The sequence below is a fragment of the Emydura macquarii genome, unplaced genomic scaffold (assembly GCF_026122565.2).
Source record: "Emydura macquarii macquarii isolate MOO-44397 ecotype Brisbane River unplaced genomic scaffold, CSIRO-AGI_Emac_v2 contig_2897, whole genome shotgun sequence".
Classification (NCBI taxonomy): domain Eukaryota; kingdom Metazoa; phylum Chordata; order Testudines; family Chelidae; genus Emydura; species Emydura macquarii.
This window is the reverse complement of record NW_027133034.1, coordinates 7,996,351-8,014,460: the sequence shown is the minus strand read 5'-3', so window position 1 is coordinate 8,014,460 and position 18,110 is coordinate 7,996,351. Positions and strand designations below refer to the sequence as shown.

Sequence of the window (18,110 nt, the reverse complement as noted above, 5' to 3'; positions counted from 1 at the left end):
ACCGTTAAAAATGTGTATGATAAATGAGTATAAAAGAAAAAAACACCTTGTAAAAATGCTCTTTTTTTTAATCCATGGGACCCAGACTAATAATCATACCCATTTTCAGTGCTATGCATAAAAATAATGGTTAAGTCATAGCAATATATTCCTGAAATTTATATGAAAATATACACAGTGCATCTTTTCTGCATAAATTCTTATTGTCTATAATTCATCAAACACTGTGTGGTCTGTTGTAGGGTCATATATTATGTACAGTAACTTTTTTCTTGCATTTCATAATAACTTGCTAACTCATTATGCTCATGCTCATACATTCCCTTCTCCCCCGCCAGCCTTCGCTGTCCTAAAGCAATTACTTCAAAGCATAACAGGAAACACACTACATACCCCCTTCTCTATGCATACACAAAACCACAACACATACATACATCTGCTGTTCTACAACTCACTAACCATTATATTACAGATGAACCAGACCTGTGCTTCCTAAGAAATTCCTTTTGTTGTGTTTCAGAGCAGTACAATACAGGGCCGACTGCCTTCCTCAGCTGTAGAGCTGAAAGTTCATTTCCAGGGACAAACTAACACTATCTGGGTTAGGGGTCCACCCAAAATTGCAGGGTTCCTAAAACGGACACTTCTACTCACCTGAATGCTGTTCCTCCTCCGTAATCTGGGCTTTGTTCAGCCTTATAGTCCTCCATATTTTTCCTCAGCCCCCTTCCACTTTCCTTAATCTCCTCAGCCCCAAAACTCCCCAGGAAGGAGAACAAGAACCACCATATTTTTAACTGACCTTCTGGCTGTTATGAAGGTTCATTTACTATATAATCATTGAATATTAGGGTTGGAAGAGACCTCAGGTGGTCATCTAGTCCAACCCCCTACTCAAAGCAGGGCCAACCCCAACTAAATCATCTCAGCCAAGGTCTTTGTCAAGCAAGGCCTTAAAAACCTCTAAGGATGGAGATTCCACCACCACCTCCATAGGTATATCCCACTGTTCTGCCTCCTCCTCAAGTGTCTGACCTCCTTTCTTTTCTGTCCAGTCAAGTCTTAATGGTGCTGAGATGACCCACCCTCCTCCCCCAGGTTCCACGCTCCCCCACCCATTTACTTCTAGCTTATATTGAACAAATTAACGCCTTGATTATTTCTTTGGCATTGCAATTAGGCAGCAACAGCCCAGCCAGCATAGCACAGCACATTTAGCATGCTTTTGCCCAGTGTAGCCCCTTCCAGGGTGAGCAAGTATTTCTATTTCTGTTCATAAACACCTCTCCTAGGAGCAAGTTAAGTGGTTTTGAAACAAGTGGATATGGGAAGGAGCCCTTTGTCAAGGGGTGGGGGAGAAGATGGTGCCCACTCCTCTCTGAACCCATTGACTCTCCAGCACCCGGCATGACTCTCTTGCAGTCAAACACCTACAAAACCTACCTCTATAGACCAGACAGGCTTTTCCCCCAGGTCAAATACACTATTTCTACAGAACTATCCATGTCAGAACTGCCCCTCCACTGCTTGCTCCCCACTTTAAAAACCTCTTCCTGAACCTCCGCCCCCTTCCCAACTAAACTGCAGATGGACCTAGCTGTGTCAATGCTAGGCCTGCAAACAAACCTGATCTAGACTTCTTTCAGCTCATAGGTATAATTCTTACCCTCTTTACCACAATGCCGGCCACCTCTGCTGTTCCCTGGTTCACTGTGTTTTCCCCTAGTCAGTGAAGCTGCATGTTTCACCGCTGGGCCATATCAGTAGAGTCATGAATCTATAGCTATACTGGTTTCCATTCTTCATCCACTCCCGTTCATACTATTAAAAATATGAACACCAGTAGAAAAACTGTACGATGAGCATGTGCCAATTCAAATGAGCTTTTGGTGAGTATAATACTATAGTTTGCGTGTGGTAGTTAGGGCTGGGAGATAGATAGATAGATAACTTGTGGTGGTGAAAATTTAATTGGTTTGGCATACAAGTTTTGTTGGGATATATGCTCCTAAATTTGGAAGATTATCCAAAGCCTGTATGAACTTCTGGAATGTGTAAAATTTAGCTGCAAATCTCATGAGAGCGCTGTTCACATGGTAGTGCAGTATTCCTGATTCTTTCGCTGCTCTTCTCTGTCTCGTCCCTCTGTTATACCAGGATTCTCTCTCTTCAGCTGCAGTAACTTTTCTGTGTACCATTTCCTCTTAGGAGCGATTGGCAGTTCAATGCCAAGCAATGGCTGAAGAAGCTTTGGCATTCTGTTTCCATTGGTGCCATGCTGACCAGGAGCTGGACACATTCAGATAACATGGAGATGGGTGCCATTATAAGAAACTGGATTGGTAGAGAGGAGGAAATGAGATACAGATCTTCCATAAGGATACCCCATAGCCATACACCTATGGAGTCTAATGGATCCAGGGATTCTAGGAGCAAAACACTCTATTTAATCCATGGTGTTACAAACCCTCCTGCCCTTGCTCCTCCAGCCCCAGGGGAGGCCCTGATGGTATGCTATGAAGAAATTGCTGTAAAGAGAAAAGTTTTTCACGGCTACTGTAACATCAGATCTGCAGCTGGTGTAAAGTGGCGTATGCCCACTGATCTCTGCCTCCCCCCTCTCCCTCCGATCTGGAGTTATACCAATTTACACCAGCTGAGGATCTGGTCTATAGTGTATATCAATCTACACAGAGGTTTTCTTCTCCTCTGCGCTGTCTCTGCCTCCCCTGCCATACACACAACTTGTGCCATGGGATAAAGCTTCGTATCTTTTGTAGATTCACTGCGCTAAGAGTTAAACAATTTCACAAAATGCTTTAGATTGGTTTGGCAGTAAAACGAGAATGGAAGGAATATTTGGTTGGTTTATTTTTGTGGTTTAGGATTTCCTTCCTCTACCTGGGCGGGGGAGAGAATGTAACCCAGAAGAGAGAATAATAGAACAAAGCTAAAAGCTTGTCCTGTTTAACATTAAAGCATTTAAAAATTCTTGATGGTATTAAAATGATTATAGTGCAGGCTACCCATAGCATCATGCCGTTCCCTGTACTTTATGCTGCGAGTGCTACAGTTAACAATCTGAACTTTGCTCTTGCATGGCACGTCTTCCCATCTTTTTTTTTTTAAGTGCTTTATTTCAACACCACTGGCACCTTAATACTAAAAGTCACATCTTATCAAGCAGCCCAGTAATACGAGTGTGCCAAGACATTTAACTTTGTTAACCTTTTATTCTTTTCAAATTACCGAAAGAACAGCGAGCAAAGAAGATACAAAATGTGATTCTGTTAGAACTTTCTTAAACTGGGCAGAAATAGAAATAATGCAGCCCAGCCAGCCAAAAAAAAAAAAGGATTGTGTCAATCTGACAAAAAACATGGTTGGCTAAATAACTCTATGTAGACTGGTAAATATTATGGACTAAATCCTCATCTGGTGTAAATTAGCATAGCTGCATTGATGGCGGTGGAGCTTTTTCCATTTTACACCTGCTTCACATCTGACTCCAATGTATCCATTCCCTTAAGTTTTTAGGCCTGATTCTCCCCTCATCTGCACCAGAGTAACTCAAACATAACTCCACTAATGTCAAAGGACTTACACCAAGCTAGAGTGCAGCACAGGCATTTCATTATTAAGTAGCTGATATACTGTTTTCTTCTTGCTTGCATCTGCTTATTCTGAATCCTCCATTACAGATTTCTGGTATAATGAGTGTTTCCAGATGTTTCCAGCATTCTGAGTAATTTGTGGGAAGGCGGCAGCAAGGTTTTGTTTAACTTATTACTGAAACCCAGACAATTTTTTCTGCTATCAGCCCATATTGATAAACAGATGTGTGAAGATGGTTCCATGGAGCTTTCCTAAAGATCCAAAGATGCATACACAGAGTGACAATACTCTGCGCCCTGCAGTCACTGAAATTTTATATGCAGCAGCGTGGTAGCTAAATGATTCTTACTGTAATGTTTCATCACTTCCTTTAAAGATTGGTTTGAACATTCCCTGGTTACAGTCATAGCTCCTTTATTCTGTATTTGATGATTATTCATAATACACTAGAATGTTACTCTGGGTCAATGACAGCTCCCAAACTACATATTTCAACTCTTTGCCCCTGATTCTCCACTGCCTTATAATACTGAATTCATTTATACCCATGCAAAGTGGGTGTAAAATGCTACTGACTCAGAATAGTAGAGTTTCAGATCAACTTTGCACTAATGTAAATAACTAGACAAGGAATAAGGCAGTGCTATCCCGTCTGCAATGCAATTTTCAACTCAGGCAGCTATTGGGCATTGTTTTGGCCTAAGGAAAGAATCAGAAAAGAGCTTACATATATTAGTAAGGTTCAAGGTGAAGTTAGTGGCATTATTGTACAAAATGCTGTGGCAGTGATTGAGGACATGAAACACATCCAAAGCACCAGGATCAGCAAACTTAAATGCCCTAAAGTGGAGCTGGCCAAGCATGTGGCCTGTTTTCAGAAATTAGATCTCATTGTCTGTAAACCACAATTTGGAGTCTACTATGGAAAATGGAATTAATTGAGATTCACATGTAGCTCTTATTATGATTGTGATTACAACAAATCCCATTTCAACCCCAGGCTTCACTTCTCCCCAGAAAATAACCTCCTTCTATTATGCTGGTTCCATATTAAGCAGTGCTACCAACTGAGCCACCATTTCCGACAGTTTCTTGCAGCAGGGATTTTTTTTCCCCAACCTTTGTCTCCCACTTCTGTACCAGCCAGACCTGCCCTTGCTTAGCTTGGATGTTCTGAGAAGGTCAAAGCCTGAGGTACTCTTTTATGTCATTGTTCCCTTTCTCAAAACAAACAACAACATACCAAGGGTTAAATCCTAGACAACTAAAAACACAAAGCTATGTCAAATGAGTGCTCAGTCTCTGTTTCCTTATCTACTGTGCAGAAGAGGTTTTGAAACCTATGTTTTTAAGAATTTGAAATATGTGTATTCCTGGCTAACTTACCAAGATACATGATTTCCACCAATATTAATCTAACATAAGAATGACCATACTGGGTCAGAACAATGCTCCATCTAACCCAGTATCCCGTCATCCAACAGTGGCCAATTCCAGATGCTTCAGAGGGAATGGACAAAATAGTGCAATTATTAAGTGAATCATCCAGCCTGAGTTTCAGTGGTTTTAGGGACATGCAGAGCCTAGGGTTGCATCCCTGACCACCTTGGTTAATAGCTGTTGATGAACCAATCCTTCACGAACTTATCTAATTCTGTTTTGAATCCAGTTATACTTTTAGCTATCACACCATACCATGGCAACAAATTCCACAGGTTGACTATGTGGTGTGTGAAGTAGTATTTCCTTCTTTTGTTTTAAACCTGATGCCTAGTAAGTTCATTGGGTGAGTCCTGCTTCTTGTATTATGTGAAGGAGTAAATAACACTTCCTTATTCACAATTCATGATTTTATAGATCTCTATCAGATCCCCTCCCTTAGTCTCTTTTCTATACAGAATCTATACAGTCCCAATCTTTTTAATCTCTTCTCATATGGAAGCTGTCCCATACCCCTAATAATTTCTGTTGCCATTCTCTGTATGTTTTCCAATTCTAATATGTCTTTTTTTTAGATAGGGCAACCAGAACTGCATGCAATATTCAAGGTATGGGCCTACCATGGAATGGTATAGTGGCATTATGATATTCTCTCTTATTTTCTATCCCTTTCCTAATGGGTTTTTTTTTTTTTAAGCTGCTGTTGCACATTGAGCAGATGTTTTCACAGTACTATCCCCAATGACTGCAAGACTGCTTTCTTGAGTCCCATCAAGACCCTATCATTTTGTATGTGTAGTTGGGATTATTTTTTCAATGTGCATTACTTTGCATTTATCAATATTGAATTTCAGCTGCATTTCATTGTGCAGTTTTCACCCAGTTTTGTGAGGGCCTTTTATAACTCTTCTCAGTCAGCTTTGGACTTAATTAGATTAAATAATTTTGTATCTTCTGCAAACTTTGCCACCTCACTGTTCACCTCCGTTTCCAGATCATTTATGAATATGTTGAACAGCACTGGTCCCTTTACAGATCCTCGGAGGATCCTGCTCTTCATTGTGAAAACTGACCATTTATTCCTATCCTTTGTTGTCTGTCTTTTAACTAGATATTGCTACATGAGAGGACCTTCCCTCTCAGCTCATGAATGCTTACTTTATTTAAGAGTCTTTGGTGAGGGACCTTGTCGAAGGCCTTGTCTAATGAAGGATAAGTTAGAAAAAATGATTAGTGTAAATCCTGATGGAAAACATATTTTCTGAGCTAGTTCTTTGCTAGAATATGAGAAAAGTAGCTCCTGCATCTAAGATAATTAGTTAGCATCTCCATGTAGACCAGTGAGTGATTACTTTGCCTGTCCAGCCCAGAAGGGAAGCCACGTCCAAATTTCTTGCAGGGGACCCAAGAGGCAGGAAGCAGAATAGTCCTTTTGCTTGGTCTCTCTCTCTCTAACATACACACAAAATTGTGTGTGTGTGTGTGTGCGCACGTGCGCGCGCACACATGCATACTATAGATTGTTGTGTATGTTGTGGGTTGGGTGACTATATGCACATGTGTAGGCCCTGGGCATGTGCACACACAGCATATATATTTTCTCCAGGTCTGTTTTTTGAAATGCAACATAAACAAAGCCCCTGTTTATCCCAGGGGGTTAATTTGGTTAGACTTTGATACATCACATTGTGCCTAGCGTTAATATTTTACTCCAAATGCCATATCATCTTTTATCTTTTATTTATAGTGATCTTCATATTCATTTTTCAACCAAGGCAGGCACTGCAGGGAGCACAGGCATTGATCTTTAATTTTTTTTCTTTCCCTTTTTGTAATGCATACTTTTTGACCCTTAAGAAACCACAGAGACTAAGAGTGAAAGGGGGGGGGGAGGGAGAACCAACACAGAATCTGGGGATTCTACACTGGAAGCTGGAGACCAGACACAGCCTTTGTCACCCAGCAGGAGGCTTGGCTACAAATGAGAAAATGAAAAAAATAGTTTTGTGAATTTTCCTTCAGGAGAGAAGGTGTCTGGGTACTGTTCATGAAATGAACCTTGAATGCCAAGAGGCATATGGACAAGAGGTGTGGCTTTGAAAAGATGAATAGCAAGATTTGGGGGGGAGGAGAGGGGAAGTATTAATAAGTCTACATGCAGCACTTATTGACCCACCGATTAGATACATGATTACTATTTAAAGGGTTTAAATGCTAAGTGGAGTCTGGCTTGAACAATAGCCAAGTTGAACTGTGAATCAGTACTAAGTGTAACTGTCTAGTACCCATGTATAATGCTACTCCCTGATCAGTTCTCTTTCTGGCCTGCAGATTATCTTGATGGCCAGGATAATCAACTGAAGGTTTCAAACAGTATCCTGCAAACTGATAATGGTCAAACCTCAGAAAGGTAGGAGGCTTGGTTAAGCTCTGAAAAGATAAGGGGCTAGATTCACAAAAGGACTTAGGCACCTAACTGCCACTTTAAGTGTCTACATCGCAGAATCAGGCCACAGGACTCACAAAATACCCACTCAGCTGCTCCCAAATCCTGTAGGCATCTAAACTCATCACCTAAATTTTTCAGTAAAAGTCCCCTGAGCACCTATATTTCTGCCTCTGGGCATGCACCCTTCATCCCCACATCAGGCAACTGGATGCCTAAGCTCCAAAGCAATGCACGAACCAAGGGGAGACAGACATTCCTCTGCCTAACTCTTATGTGAGGCCCAGTCCAAATCCTGAGAGCTAACTTACCAGACTGGGTCCATATCAGCAATCTTACACAAAATGGCTGGAGGAGGACAACCTCCTTCATAACCTTCAGCCCAGTGTCCAGGATACCCACCCAGGACATGGGAGACCCCAGTCTGAGACACCCCCCCCCCCCTTCTGTCTGGGGATGAGAGAGGATTTGAATGGGCATTTGGTACATGCCAGATGAGTACCCTAACCAATGGGCTAATTCCTTTGAGGTAGCTCCTCCTCCTCCCCCTCAAATGGGGTAGGATCCTAATGCCAGGAGAGGGTTTACATCTGAGAATCCCATGCAGAGGAAGACACCTCCCTGGAGCCCTTAGCTGTCTATCTCCAAAAAAGGAATGGGAGTTAGCACACATCCCTTGGCTTGGCCTCTACCCTTGGCCACCTTAGGTGAGGAGCTTTCGGGCATGTGGGCTTTTGTGAATTCCATTCTAAGGCGCCTATCTCTCCCCAGTCATTGGAAAGCAAATGTAGGTGCCTTACCCAGGCTTTGTGAATCTCAGTGATTTTCTAGCTACTGCATCACCATGCCTAAGTTTGTTAGTTAATCTAGGCCAACATGGCTATCCAGACCTTCTGAAGCTTCCTCTCCAGTATCTTTCCCTTCTGCTTTTCATCTTATTCTTCATCTTCTTTCCTTCCGACCTATTCTTCCATTCACCTGGCTCCTAACTCCATCACCTTGCCTTTTGCATCCCACCATGTGACCCCCTTGACTGCTTCTCCCAATCCTCTCTCTCACTGCTAGGTTGCATCTGGCCAGAGCAACCAAACTGAAGGCTTTATTCAAAGCTCATGGGCCTGCAGCTTCCCCAGAGCATCCATGTCGAAGTCCTACCCTAAGGAAACCATGGAATGTGTGAACTGTGAGGCAAGCAGCTAGCGCAGAAGAACTTGCTAAGTCCCAGCCCGGACAGCAACAAAGGTAGAAAACCCCAAAGAGGACTGGGTAGAAGGACACAGGCTCAAATTCTAACAATAGATTTAGGGTCAATTTGGTGTTTGGTCTGAGATCCAGTTTGGGTGGCGTCTCTTTGTAAGTAACATACAGGCTGGGGTGGCCAAACTATGGCTTATGAACAGCATGCACCTCTTTTACAGTTAAAGTGCAGCTTGTAGAGCTTACTATGCTCCCCGCTTCCCCCATTCTCTGCCTACCAGACTGGGGTGGGGAGTTCGGAGCTTCCTCCCTGAGGCAGGGTGGTGGGGCTAGAGGATTCTGCCCATCGGAGGGTCAGTAAGTCTGGCCACTCCTGATATAGGCATTTCTGTGGTATTTAGCCACAGTTAGAGTGGGGTATTTGAAACTGGACTAGCCTGAGGATGCTGCAGTGCAACCCCACTCCCAGGAAGCCTCTGAGCTCCTAGGAATTGTGCAGCTGCTCTCTTTTTAGGTTTGGCTGGTTAGACAGGCTGGTGTGGAGAGAGGGCTAGGCCTTGGCCTCAGCTTTGGGATGGCTTCCATCCTCACACTTGGTAAAAGGGAGACATGCACTCCACTAAGTTGCAATTCATTCAGTTATGAACTAGCCCGCCTACAGAGAATTTGAGGGGCAAGGACAGAGAAGGCTCCTTACATTTTCCTTGCACACTAGAGGCAATCTGGCCCTCAATGAGCAGTGCTCTCTCTCTCTCTCTCTCTCTGTTTAAGTTATCATTTATTTAAGAAAATCATTACTCTACCCACTAGGAAACAGATTTGTCTGTTCTTCTTGGATTGATCCATATGGCTACGCCTGGGGTGACAGGCAGGTGTGTGAGAGAGGATGGGGGACCAACAATGTGAAGAGAAACAATTATCCCTAAGATTTATGTCACCATCAAAGAACAACTCAGTGCTGGCCTATCTTTGACATGCTAAATGGTGAATTTAAAGCATGGCATAATGAGTTTTGATCCCTTAATCACTATATATGAATACAGGCTTAGAAAAAATGATGGGCTCAATTTTGCTTCAGATACACAAGCAGAAGTTCCACTGAAGTGAGGTCAAATCCTATGGGAATTGTACCTAATGATCTAAGGGAAAATTGGACCCTAAAGGAACAAACCGTCTGAAGACATTTAGTTATTAAAACAGACATCTCTAGAAGTTTAAGAATAACGTGAATTTAAATTTAAAAAGAGGACTTCCAAAAATATATGCATATAAATTATAAAACAGCATAACCCATTTGAAAAATATGCTCCATTTTACATTTCAGCATGACTTCACTCTCCCTGCTTCTGCACCAGCTGGCAATCTGTAGCTAGCACTGGGCAGAGTACATGCTAAACCCTGTTAAAAAGTGTAGTAGTGCTCACATTGTGGAATTGATGCCATCTTCTGCAAGCACTCTTAACGCAGCAGTGGCTACTGTAGTCACAATCAAGCTCTGAATGGTTTGATAGTAAGAAGGATTTGAGTAAAGATTTCACAAGCAACTATAAATGTCACTATATCTCTGACTGTCATTTACTTCCTGGGGACACAAATATGGATGAACCAAATTGAAATGAACTATGTTATATTAAAGCTTTATAATGAAGTGGTGGTAAAAATCTCTAAATTGCTCCAATGCATTTCAAACAGAGTGTCACTCATTGTTTAGGGCCAAATAATTACCTTACTACTACCGAAGTAGAAAGCTACTACTTTGTCTTTGTAGTGCAGTGAGACAGGTGGCAGGGGCACAGCCCAGGGGCAATTCACCAACAGCAGTCTAGTGGGAGCAGTACGCTGCCTCTCTGCCCATACTGCCAAGATTCCAGATGTGTGGGTGGGTGGATGGCAATACAGACACCTAGAGTTTCAGGTCCAGATAACCTCAGATAACTGCTAACTCCCTGATCACTGGAACTGGACTGAGAAACACAAATCTATTTCTTATATACTACCAACAAGCCCTCAGCTGGTGTCACAATACTACAGGATGTGATATGCCTTCAACCTTTCCATAGTTTTTCTGGGAGTGCCCTCTTCTTAGGCTTTGGCCCTGAGCCTCACTTTGTTCAAGGGTGAGCCCCGTGACTTCGTTAATGGGTCCCTGGCTTCAGCACCTCTGTTTCATGACTTGGCTCCTTCAGCAGGTCCAAATGAGCTTGGAAATTGGAAATTTGTCCTTTTGGGAGCTATGCAACCAGCAGATGCTGGCAGGAAATCATTTAACAGTCAGCAGGAATACAGTGTTCAAGGGTATTGGGTTAAAATGGCAAAGAAAAGTCTGTGTGTGTAACTTCCACCTAATCTAAGCTTTCTGGGTTGTTGAAGAAGGTCCTTCTTGGGACTAGACTGGGATACAGACTGCATACCTGCCACAAGCCTCCTTGGCCTTGCCAAACTGTTCTGGTTTGGATTAGACCCCTTCCACGGGGAGAGCATGTTTTCTTATACCTGTCTCTTAACACCTTAGTCCTATGTTTCCAATTGCAGTCATGCTATGTCCATGTGTACCATATACAGAGCATCCATACTCTGTTGATGAAATCACAGATGAGATGGGCAGGCCATGTCACCAGATTGTCAGATGAGCAACTGCCAAAGAAGATCTTTTATGGTGAACTAAAGGAGGGAAAGCGCTCTCAGGGAGGCCAGAAAAAACATTTCAAAGACTCTCTCAAGTTAGGTATTTGACCCAGAGTTTTGGAAAGATCTTGCTCAGGATTGTTCTACCTGGCAAAGTCTCATCTATACTGGAGTCACAGTCTATGAGTAGAGGAGAACTATTGAGGCAGAGCAGGAGCGTCAGCAATGTAAATCTCATAACAGCAGCACATCCGCTATTACTCAAGTAACCCATAGCGGCATCTTGCTCAGTGGGCCACGGCGGATCAAAGGTCAAATCAGCCTGATCACCCACTCACGTATTCACAAAAACCAAATCAATGATGTTAGTCCTTCGAGTTCAAAGATGACCACGACAACAACAACATACCTCCTCTCTCCTTGGGTTTAGGTGGGGAAGAGCTAGAACCCAGCAAGTTCTTGATCACATTCCAAAAAGTCCCTTTGGGAGATTTTTTTTTTTTTAGTGGTCCAATCCTTAGTCACCCTTGTATCTCCAAGATAGCTCTATTCACATGCTGCAATTCCTGATATTTCATTAATTTCAACCCAGACATGTCGACTTGGCTCACACCCCATCCATTTATCACTCATTCCCTTTCTCCCAGCAAGCGGAAAGATTTTAACCTACAGAGACCAACCAATAATGGTACAAAAGTGAGTGGGTAAACTGAGTCACACCTAATTTTCATAAAAACAGAAATTTCCCATGTTCACCACAGTTGGTAACAGCTTTTGGTCACTAGCAACTTAGAATAAATTGAACTGGTAACTTAGAGTCCATGTCTAAATCAGTTACCTATTCTCTCGGAGTTGTGCTACTGGAAATATTACAGCATACAACTTCTCAATGGCTTAAAGATAAACCTGAAGATCATGTCTATGGGTTGTCGTCTTGTATTATTATCTGATAGAGTGGTTAGTTCTGCTAAATATCCAGGCTTCCTTAAAAGCTAATCAATCTTTAAAGAGAGCTCTTCTTTCCAGACTGTCCTTTTTCTCAAACCCACAAAAAGGCAGTGGATACTCTTACAGAGTTAATTTGCTTAGTTTTTGGTTTAGATTCATAGCACATATTGTGTCCAGCCTTAATATTTTACACTGTAAGCCATATCATCTTTTATCTTTTATTTATAGTGATCCTCATATTAATTTCTCAATAGCAACTGGCACACCAGGAGGGACAAGGCATTGATCTTCCAATTTATCTGCTACTCTTACATGTCCTGAGGTCGAAGCAGCCTAGAGAGATTGATGGAGCCCTGGCACCAGTCCAGCCGCTGTGTGTTTCGCATGCATGAAAATCAACAACAGGAAACTGAAATTTGACAATTGCCAGTAATATCAGCCACCTTTGTAATAAATATAACAGGATGCTCTTCAATAATTTAATGGGGTATCTGGATTTTCAGTAATGAAAAATCAGCTCTGTGTGTGCGCGCGTGCTTGTAAAAAGAGCAGTAGCAAACATAGCTATACTATTTGTTTTGTATACAGACCAGATAGTCATAAAAGCAAACTATATTGAGATTACTTACATTATTTCTTTATCAATGCAGGGACAACTACAGTAAATTAAGAAAGGATTGCAGTAATGTTTTCAGAGGCTAGATAAGAATATATATTCCCTCTCCCCTTACAATATGAGTCACAGATGCTATATTCTAAGTTGTGACTAGTATCTTAGAATCATTTATAAAGCCTGCTAGGGACAGGCCTCTGAAGGATTACACAAAGAGATGACTTTCTTACTCTTAATCATTCTATTGCTTGTAGTCGCACAACAGGGCTTGACAGCTCTTGCTGTTTCACTTCCATTTTTTGTCTTTTTTATAAAAAAGTAGATGATCTGCGTTGTTCACAGTTATGAACCACAGACTAATTCCACACACCCTCCATCCTCCCTTTCCTGTGCGTTGTCAGATGCAGGAGGATATTTTGATAATCACCATTATGTCTTTGATCTTAGTTTAACCTCCCAGCTCAAGTTCTGCTGTAAGGTTTGTAGACAGTGGTCAACAATTAACTAATGCACTCTCGCTGCTAAGTATATCTCAACCCACAACTGCTATTGCAGCTAGAAGAACGTAAAAAGTCAAGTGTATTACTAATGCTTGATTAGATATGCAAAAATATGCAAAACTGCCCCACCACAACCTTGAGGAGCTCTTCAAGGTCCATACTTCCCCGAAAGCTACAATCAGACAAAGTTTAGTTTTCACTGTTATGCATTCAAAAGCTGGGATATCACAAAGTCAAGGCTGCAGGTGTAAATATAGCTGCCACCTTCTGGGCACACACTTTAGGATGCAGTACTTAATTATATGGTTACATGTTGTTTCTTAAGTAACACAATGCAATATCCAATTTTTTTTTTTTTTTTTTAAACAAACTCCTATCCTGTGGGTGGTAGGAGCTCAGAAGGAGAAAAAGAGTGGAGCTACAACCTCCTACAAAGACAAGCTCCTCTACTGTGGACCTCAGGAGCCCTCCATTAGTGGCCTATAATGGTGAGCATGGGCTGAGACAAGGGCTCAGTTTCACTTTACTGTTCACGATAGAATGTTTGTATGAAAGGTACGGTATGTCCCATTGCGCTTTATGTTGTAATGCAGCTACTTGAGAAAGGGAAGTGTTATAAATGAAAGCTCTTACTTCAACTTTGCAGTAAAAGCTATGAAGCGCTCTAAAGTCCAGCAGCAAAATTGCAGGAAACCACTGCTAGCTATTTTTCTGTTTTTGTGACTACAGAGCCCCTTTATGCTCAGACATTAAGAATCCTTAAAAGAAAAAAAAGCTGAGATTCATAGATTCTATGAAACTCAGCTTTAGCAATTAACTGAATTATTTAAATGTTTGTGTGACTCTAGAAATTGAAATATAGGGCTACAGGAGGAACCGCAGAGATTGGAACTTCCTTCACCCTATCATCTAGAGGTTAAAGTTAATTTCATCTCTCTACTCATTCAGTCCTTGGTCTCAAAGCTGAGATTCTCATGATCAGGGTTAATAATTAATGACAATTAAGATTTTTTGTGTGTGATGTGATTATCTGTTTGCTAGAGTAGGGCAAAATTACTGAGAAAAAATAAGAAACTGTCTGAACTTTTGCTCAAATCTAGAAATGATCTTGGACCAAAAATATTTCAGTCTTCTAAACTAGTTGAATAAACTATTGGTCACTTCTGGGACCATAACAGGAAGTGCAGAAATAGTGAGAGAAAGGCTCTTCTCAAAATATTTCTGGACATAAGCAATAATAGATGTTCCAGAGCTCTCACAGGAGAGTCTATTTCTATGGTATTTCCTCTCAATTTTTTTATCTTACAGAGTCCAATAGTATGCTAAGTGCCCTAACGACAGGTAAAATGAAAAGTGGCTTCCTGCCCCAAAGAGCTTACAATCTGCTAACATGCAATAACAAAATAAAGAGGGCAAGAAAGCAGTAGAGTGAGATAAAAGAGCAAGGACAGAAGTTAGAGTGGTAAGATTGCATGGTTACTCAAGGACAATGAGCTGTTGTTTTACACATACCCACACAATGTATGGTATGTTGGGAGAAGTTGTATTTCAGTTTTATTTTGTATTTCCTATGTTCTTGTGTTTTTAAATGTATATTAAGGATGCCCAGTGCTCTTTGGGTGGGCACACTTCGGTGAGAAGTTTGCATAGGTCCAAAATCTAAACAAGTTCATACCTATTTTATAATTCCATCTATTGAATCATTGATTTTATAATATGTCTTCATTGACTCCCTTGTTATTGGTATTACAGTAGAGGAATTTCAAGATGTATGGATAAATCCTGGTTAAATCCAGTGAACTCTGACACATCTCAGGAGAGAACAAGAGGAGAAGGCCTAAAATACAATTTCTCAGAAATATGGGAATGGGCCAGCAGGTCAGAGAGCTACACTCCTGAAGAGCTCTGGATAGGGAAACATGCCACCAAGTCACTCTCTGAGGTGACATGAAGAAGGGAGACTAAAATAGCCATGGCCATGCCCTGTGGAAGATAGGACTCAAGGTTAGTGGAGAAGTCAGCATCTGTTAAAAGAAGGGAAGACTCAGGAGAATTTTCAGATGTGGATGTTTTCCATATACAAGAGTAAAAACATGAACCAAATAGGACTTCCAAATACAAACACCATCTAATCTCCTCCTAATTCCCTACAATTTAAGCAAAAAGAGTTTGAATTCACATGCAAAGAAAATTTTTGTACCAGTGGATTGGGGAGACTCTTATTCAAATTGGTCTGTACTTACACAAGGCTAATTCAGCTGCAACAAGAACTTTGAAAGGTTACAGTGAACTCCTTAACACTTGCACAAATGGAGTGTGGGTAACAACAAAGCATGTTAGAGATTACAACAGACATTCACAACTAACATATATTCTTCTAGTATCCTAGTATAAGGAAATTGGGGCATGACACTTTATATTTAATCACCACCATCCCTAAAAGGGAAGTTTCCATATCCTCTGGATCCTAGCAGCATAATTTCCCCAAATAAGAGAAATATCTTGTGAAATGCCATTTTCCATTTGCCAGGTAAGGGCAGTACATTGCAATGACATCAGAGGGGACAGAGAGTGAAGGACTGGGCCACTGCACATAGGGGAAAATAATCTAGTCCTACAGAATGACAAGGCAGATTTTACTCCAGTTGTTATGCCGGAAGCAGTGAGGGTTGGAGCTTCTATCAAAAATACTAAAAAGAACCAAGAGTGCATTTTCATTTTTTTTTGCCACATTCTTTTTATTGTTATTTGCTTTGGGGTTTTACATATATTGCAGAAATCTTACATAACTCCTTAGATGAAGGACACTAAAGTGTGTGTGTGTATATATATATATATATATATATATATAAGGAAGGTGACAAAGAAATCTCAAATGTCACTGTGGCTTTTGACCATTAATTTTACTTTTGTTTCCCAATGAATTCCTTTCAGAATCAGCTCTTCTTTATCCTCTTTGGACCTCCTAGCTTCTGTTTTACAGTATTCAGAAGCTCTTGTGATTACATCTCAATAACAGACTAATGAACTCCATTTTTCCCCTTCCAGAAATATGCATACAAGATGCTGTTTTACTAATGAGAAAGAGGGACTTATGTGTATTTTTTATAAATATCATATGCACATCCATTTATCCGTTTGATATCATCCTGCCTGACTGCAAGGAATTAAACATTCATTGGGCTACAGAGCAAGAAGAGAAAGAATGACCCTTACCTTATTTGTCAGAAAATCAGGTTCAAGTCCCTGCTCCAATAAATATTTATATAAAGTACACTAGCTTCAACTGAAAAAGACCTAACTCAGAATACCCATAGCCAGGGGGTCAAGACACTCATATACGACATGTGGGTTTAGGTCCATTCTCTAAAGCAGGCAAAGCAGAGATTTGAATCTGGGTCCCTGACATCTTAAGTGAATACTCTAAACCACTGGGTTCCGGTGGGGGGGGGGGAGGTTGGCGGCAACGGCGGCGGCGGCCACACACACGCGCGCACACACACACACACACACACACACACACCTCTTGCACAGAACATGCATACCAGATTGTGTCCTGCTGGCAAGATAGGCAAGTGAATTCCTAGCTGGAGAATGTTGCCAGGATTTAGCTATGAGTGAGGTCGCCAAGCATGGGATAGCATGAGGACTTTGGCAGCTTTGTGCATGACTACTGTGAGAAACTTAGGTGCCTACACATATTTAGGCAGCAATAGGATTTGTGGGCAGCTGATCAGTGATTTTGAGAATATCAGCGGTGCCTCAATGTTGGACTTAGGTGCCTAAGCACCGTTCTGCTGCTGGTCCTTGGTTCTCAAGCCAAACTAGATTCAGGACAGGGTGGGTGCCTAGCAACCAATTCTGCAAATACAGTTGAGAAGGTAATTGGTCCATAAAAATAACACTGCTTTTGCTATAAGGGTGCATTTGTGGTATTGGAGCTGAAACACCACAGTTCTAGCCCCAGGTCTCTAGATGTGTGCGTAATGTATTTTAATTGTGTGTGCTCTTAGCACATGAAGTCTACGCTTAGAAGCATTAGTACCAAAATACAATACTACAACATGGGCTGCCTGTGTGGTATTTATTGCCCAGTCAATGTTAGACTGAAAAACGTGTCAGCCAGCCAAATAATCTGAGGCTCCTAGACAAAAGAACTATGGATCAGCTTCAGAGCAACATCTCAACTCTTATCCAAATGGTCTGAAATGCACATTTTTTGTTACACCTAAGAGGCAAGGGTAAATTAAGACTAAACAGGGCCCAGATGGAGCAAAATTTTGAACCTTGCAAAAAATCGAGCCTCTTTGGACAGACATGTATTTACAGCCTTCACTCCTCCAACTGTACTCTTCCTCCTTGCCAATCCTACCCAGACAACTCTGACTTCTCTTTCATATCCAGACACCCTATCTAGTCAAACTCTTTCTTATTGGAATTGGGAAGCGCATGATAATATTATAAAAAGCCTTGGTGATGACAATAAAGTGAGAAAAGACATGCCTTGTAAGGCTTTAAATAGCAGACTAACTTTGCAGTGTAGATTTTAGAGGGCATCCATAGAACCCATACATTTTTATGATTGCTAGAATAGCTTGCATGGACTGCTGCTAGTAGGTGTGTGCTTCGTTCGCATCATGTCAAGGATGTTTTCTTTGCTACTTTACTTACTTTTCCATATGGAGTCTTTGGCAGGTATACTGTCTGATAAAATGAGCGAAAGCAC

General features: G+C 41.4%; 1 long non-coding RNA gene across 3 annotated transcripts in view; it reads left to right on the top strand.

The window, feature by feature from the left end:
• The window catches only part of LOC137167071 (uncharacterized), a 91,897-nt gene extending 79,021 nt beyond the window's left edge, over positions 1-12,876 (top strand). Inside the window, exons 5-7 of one of the 3 annotated variants that reach the window (XR_010923969.1) lie at positions 7,387-7,465; positions 8,567-8,743; positions 12,526-12,876. This is a non-coding gene — a long non-coding RNA (uncharacterized lncRNA). Of the gene's footprint in view, positions 1-7,386; positions 7,466-8,566; positions 8,744-12,499 lie in introns of all 3 variants that reach the window. The other 2 variants (XR_010923967.1, XR_010923968.1) reach the window with 2 other exon arrangements.
• The last annotated feature ends 5,234 nt before the right edge of the window (positions 12,877-18,110 follow it).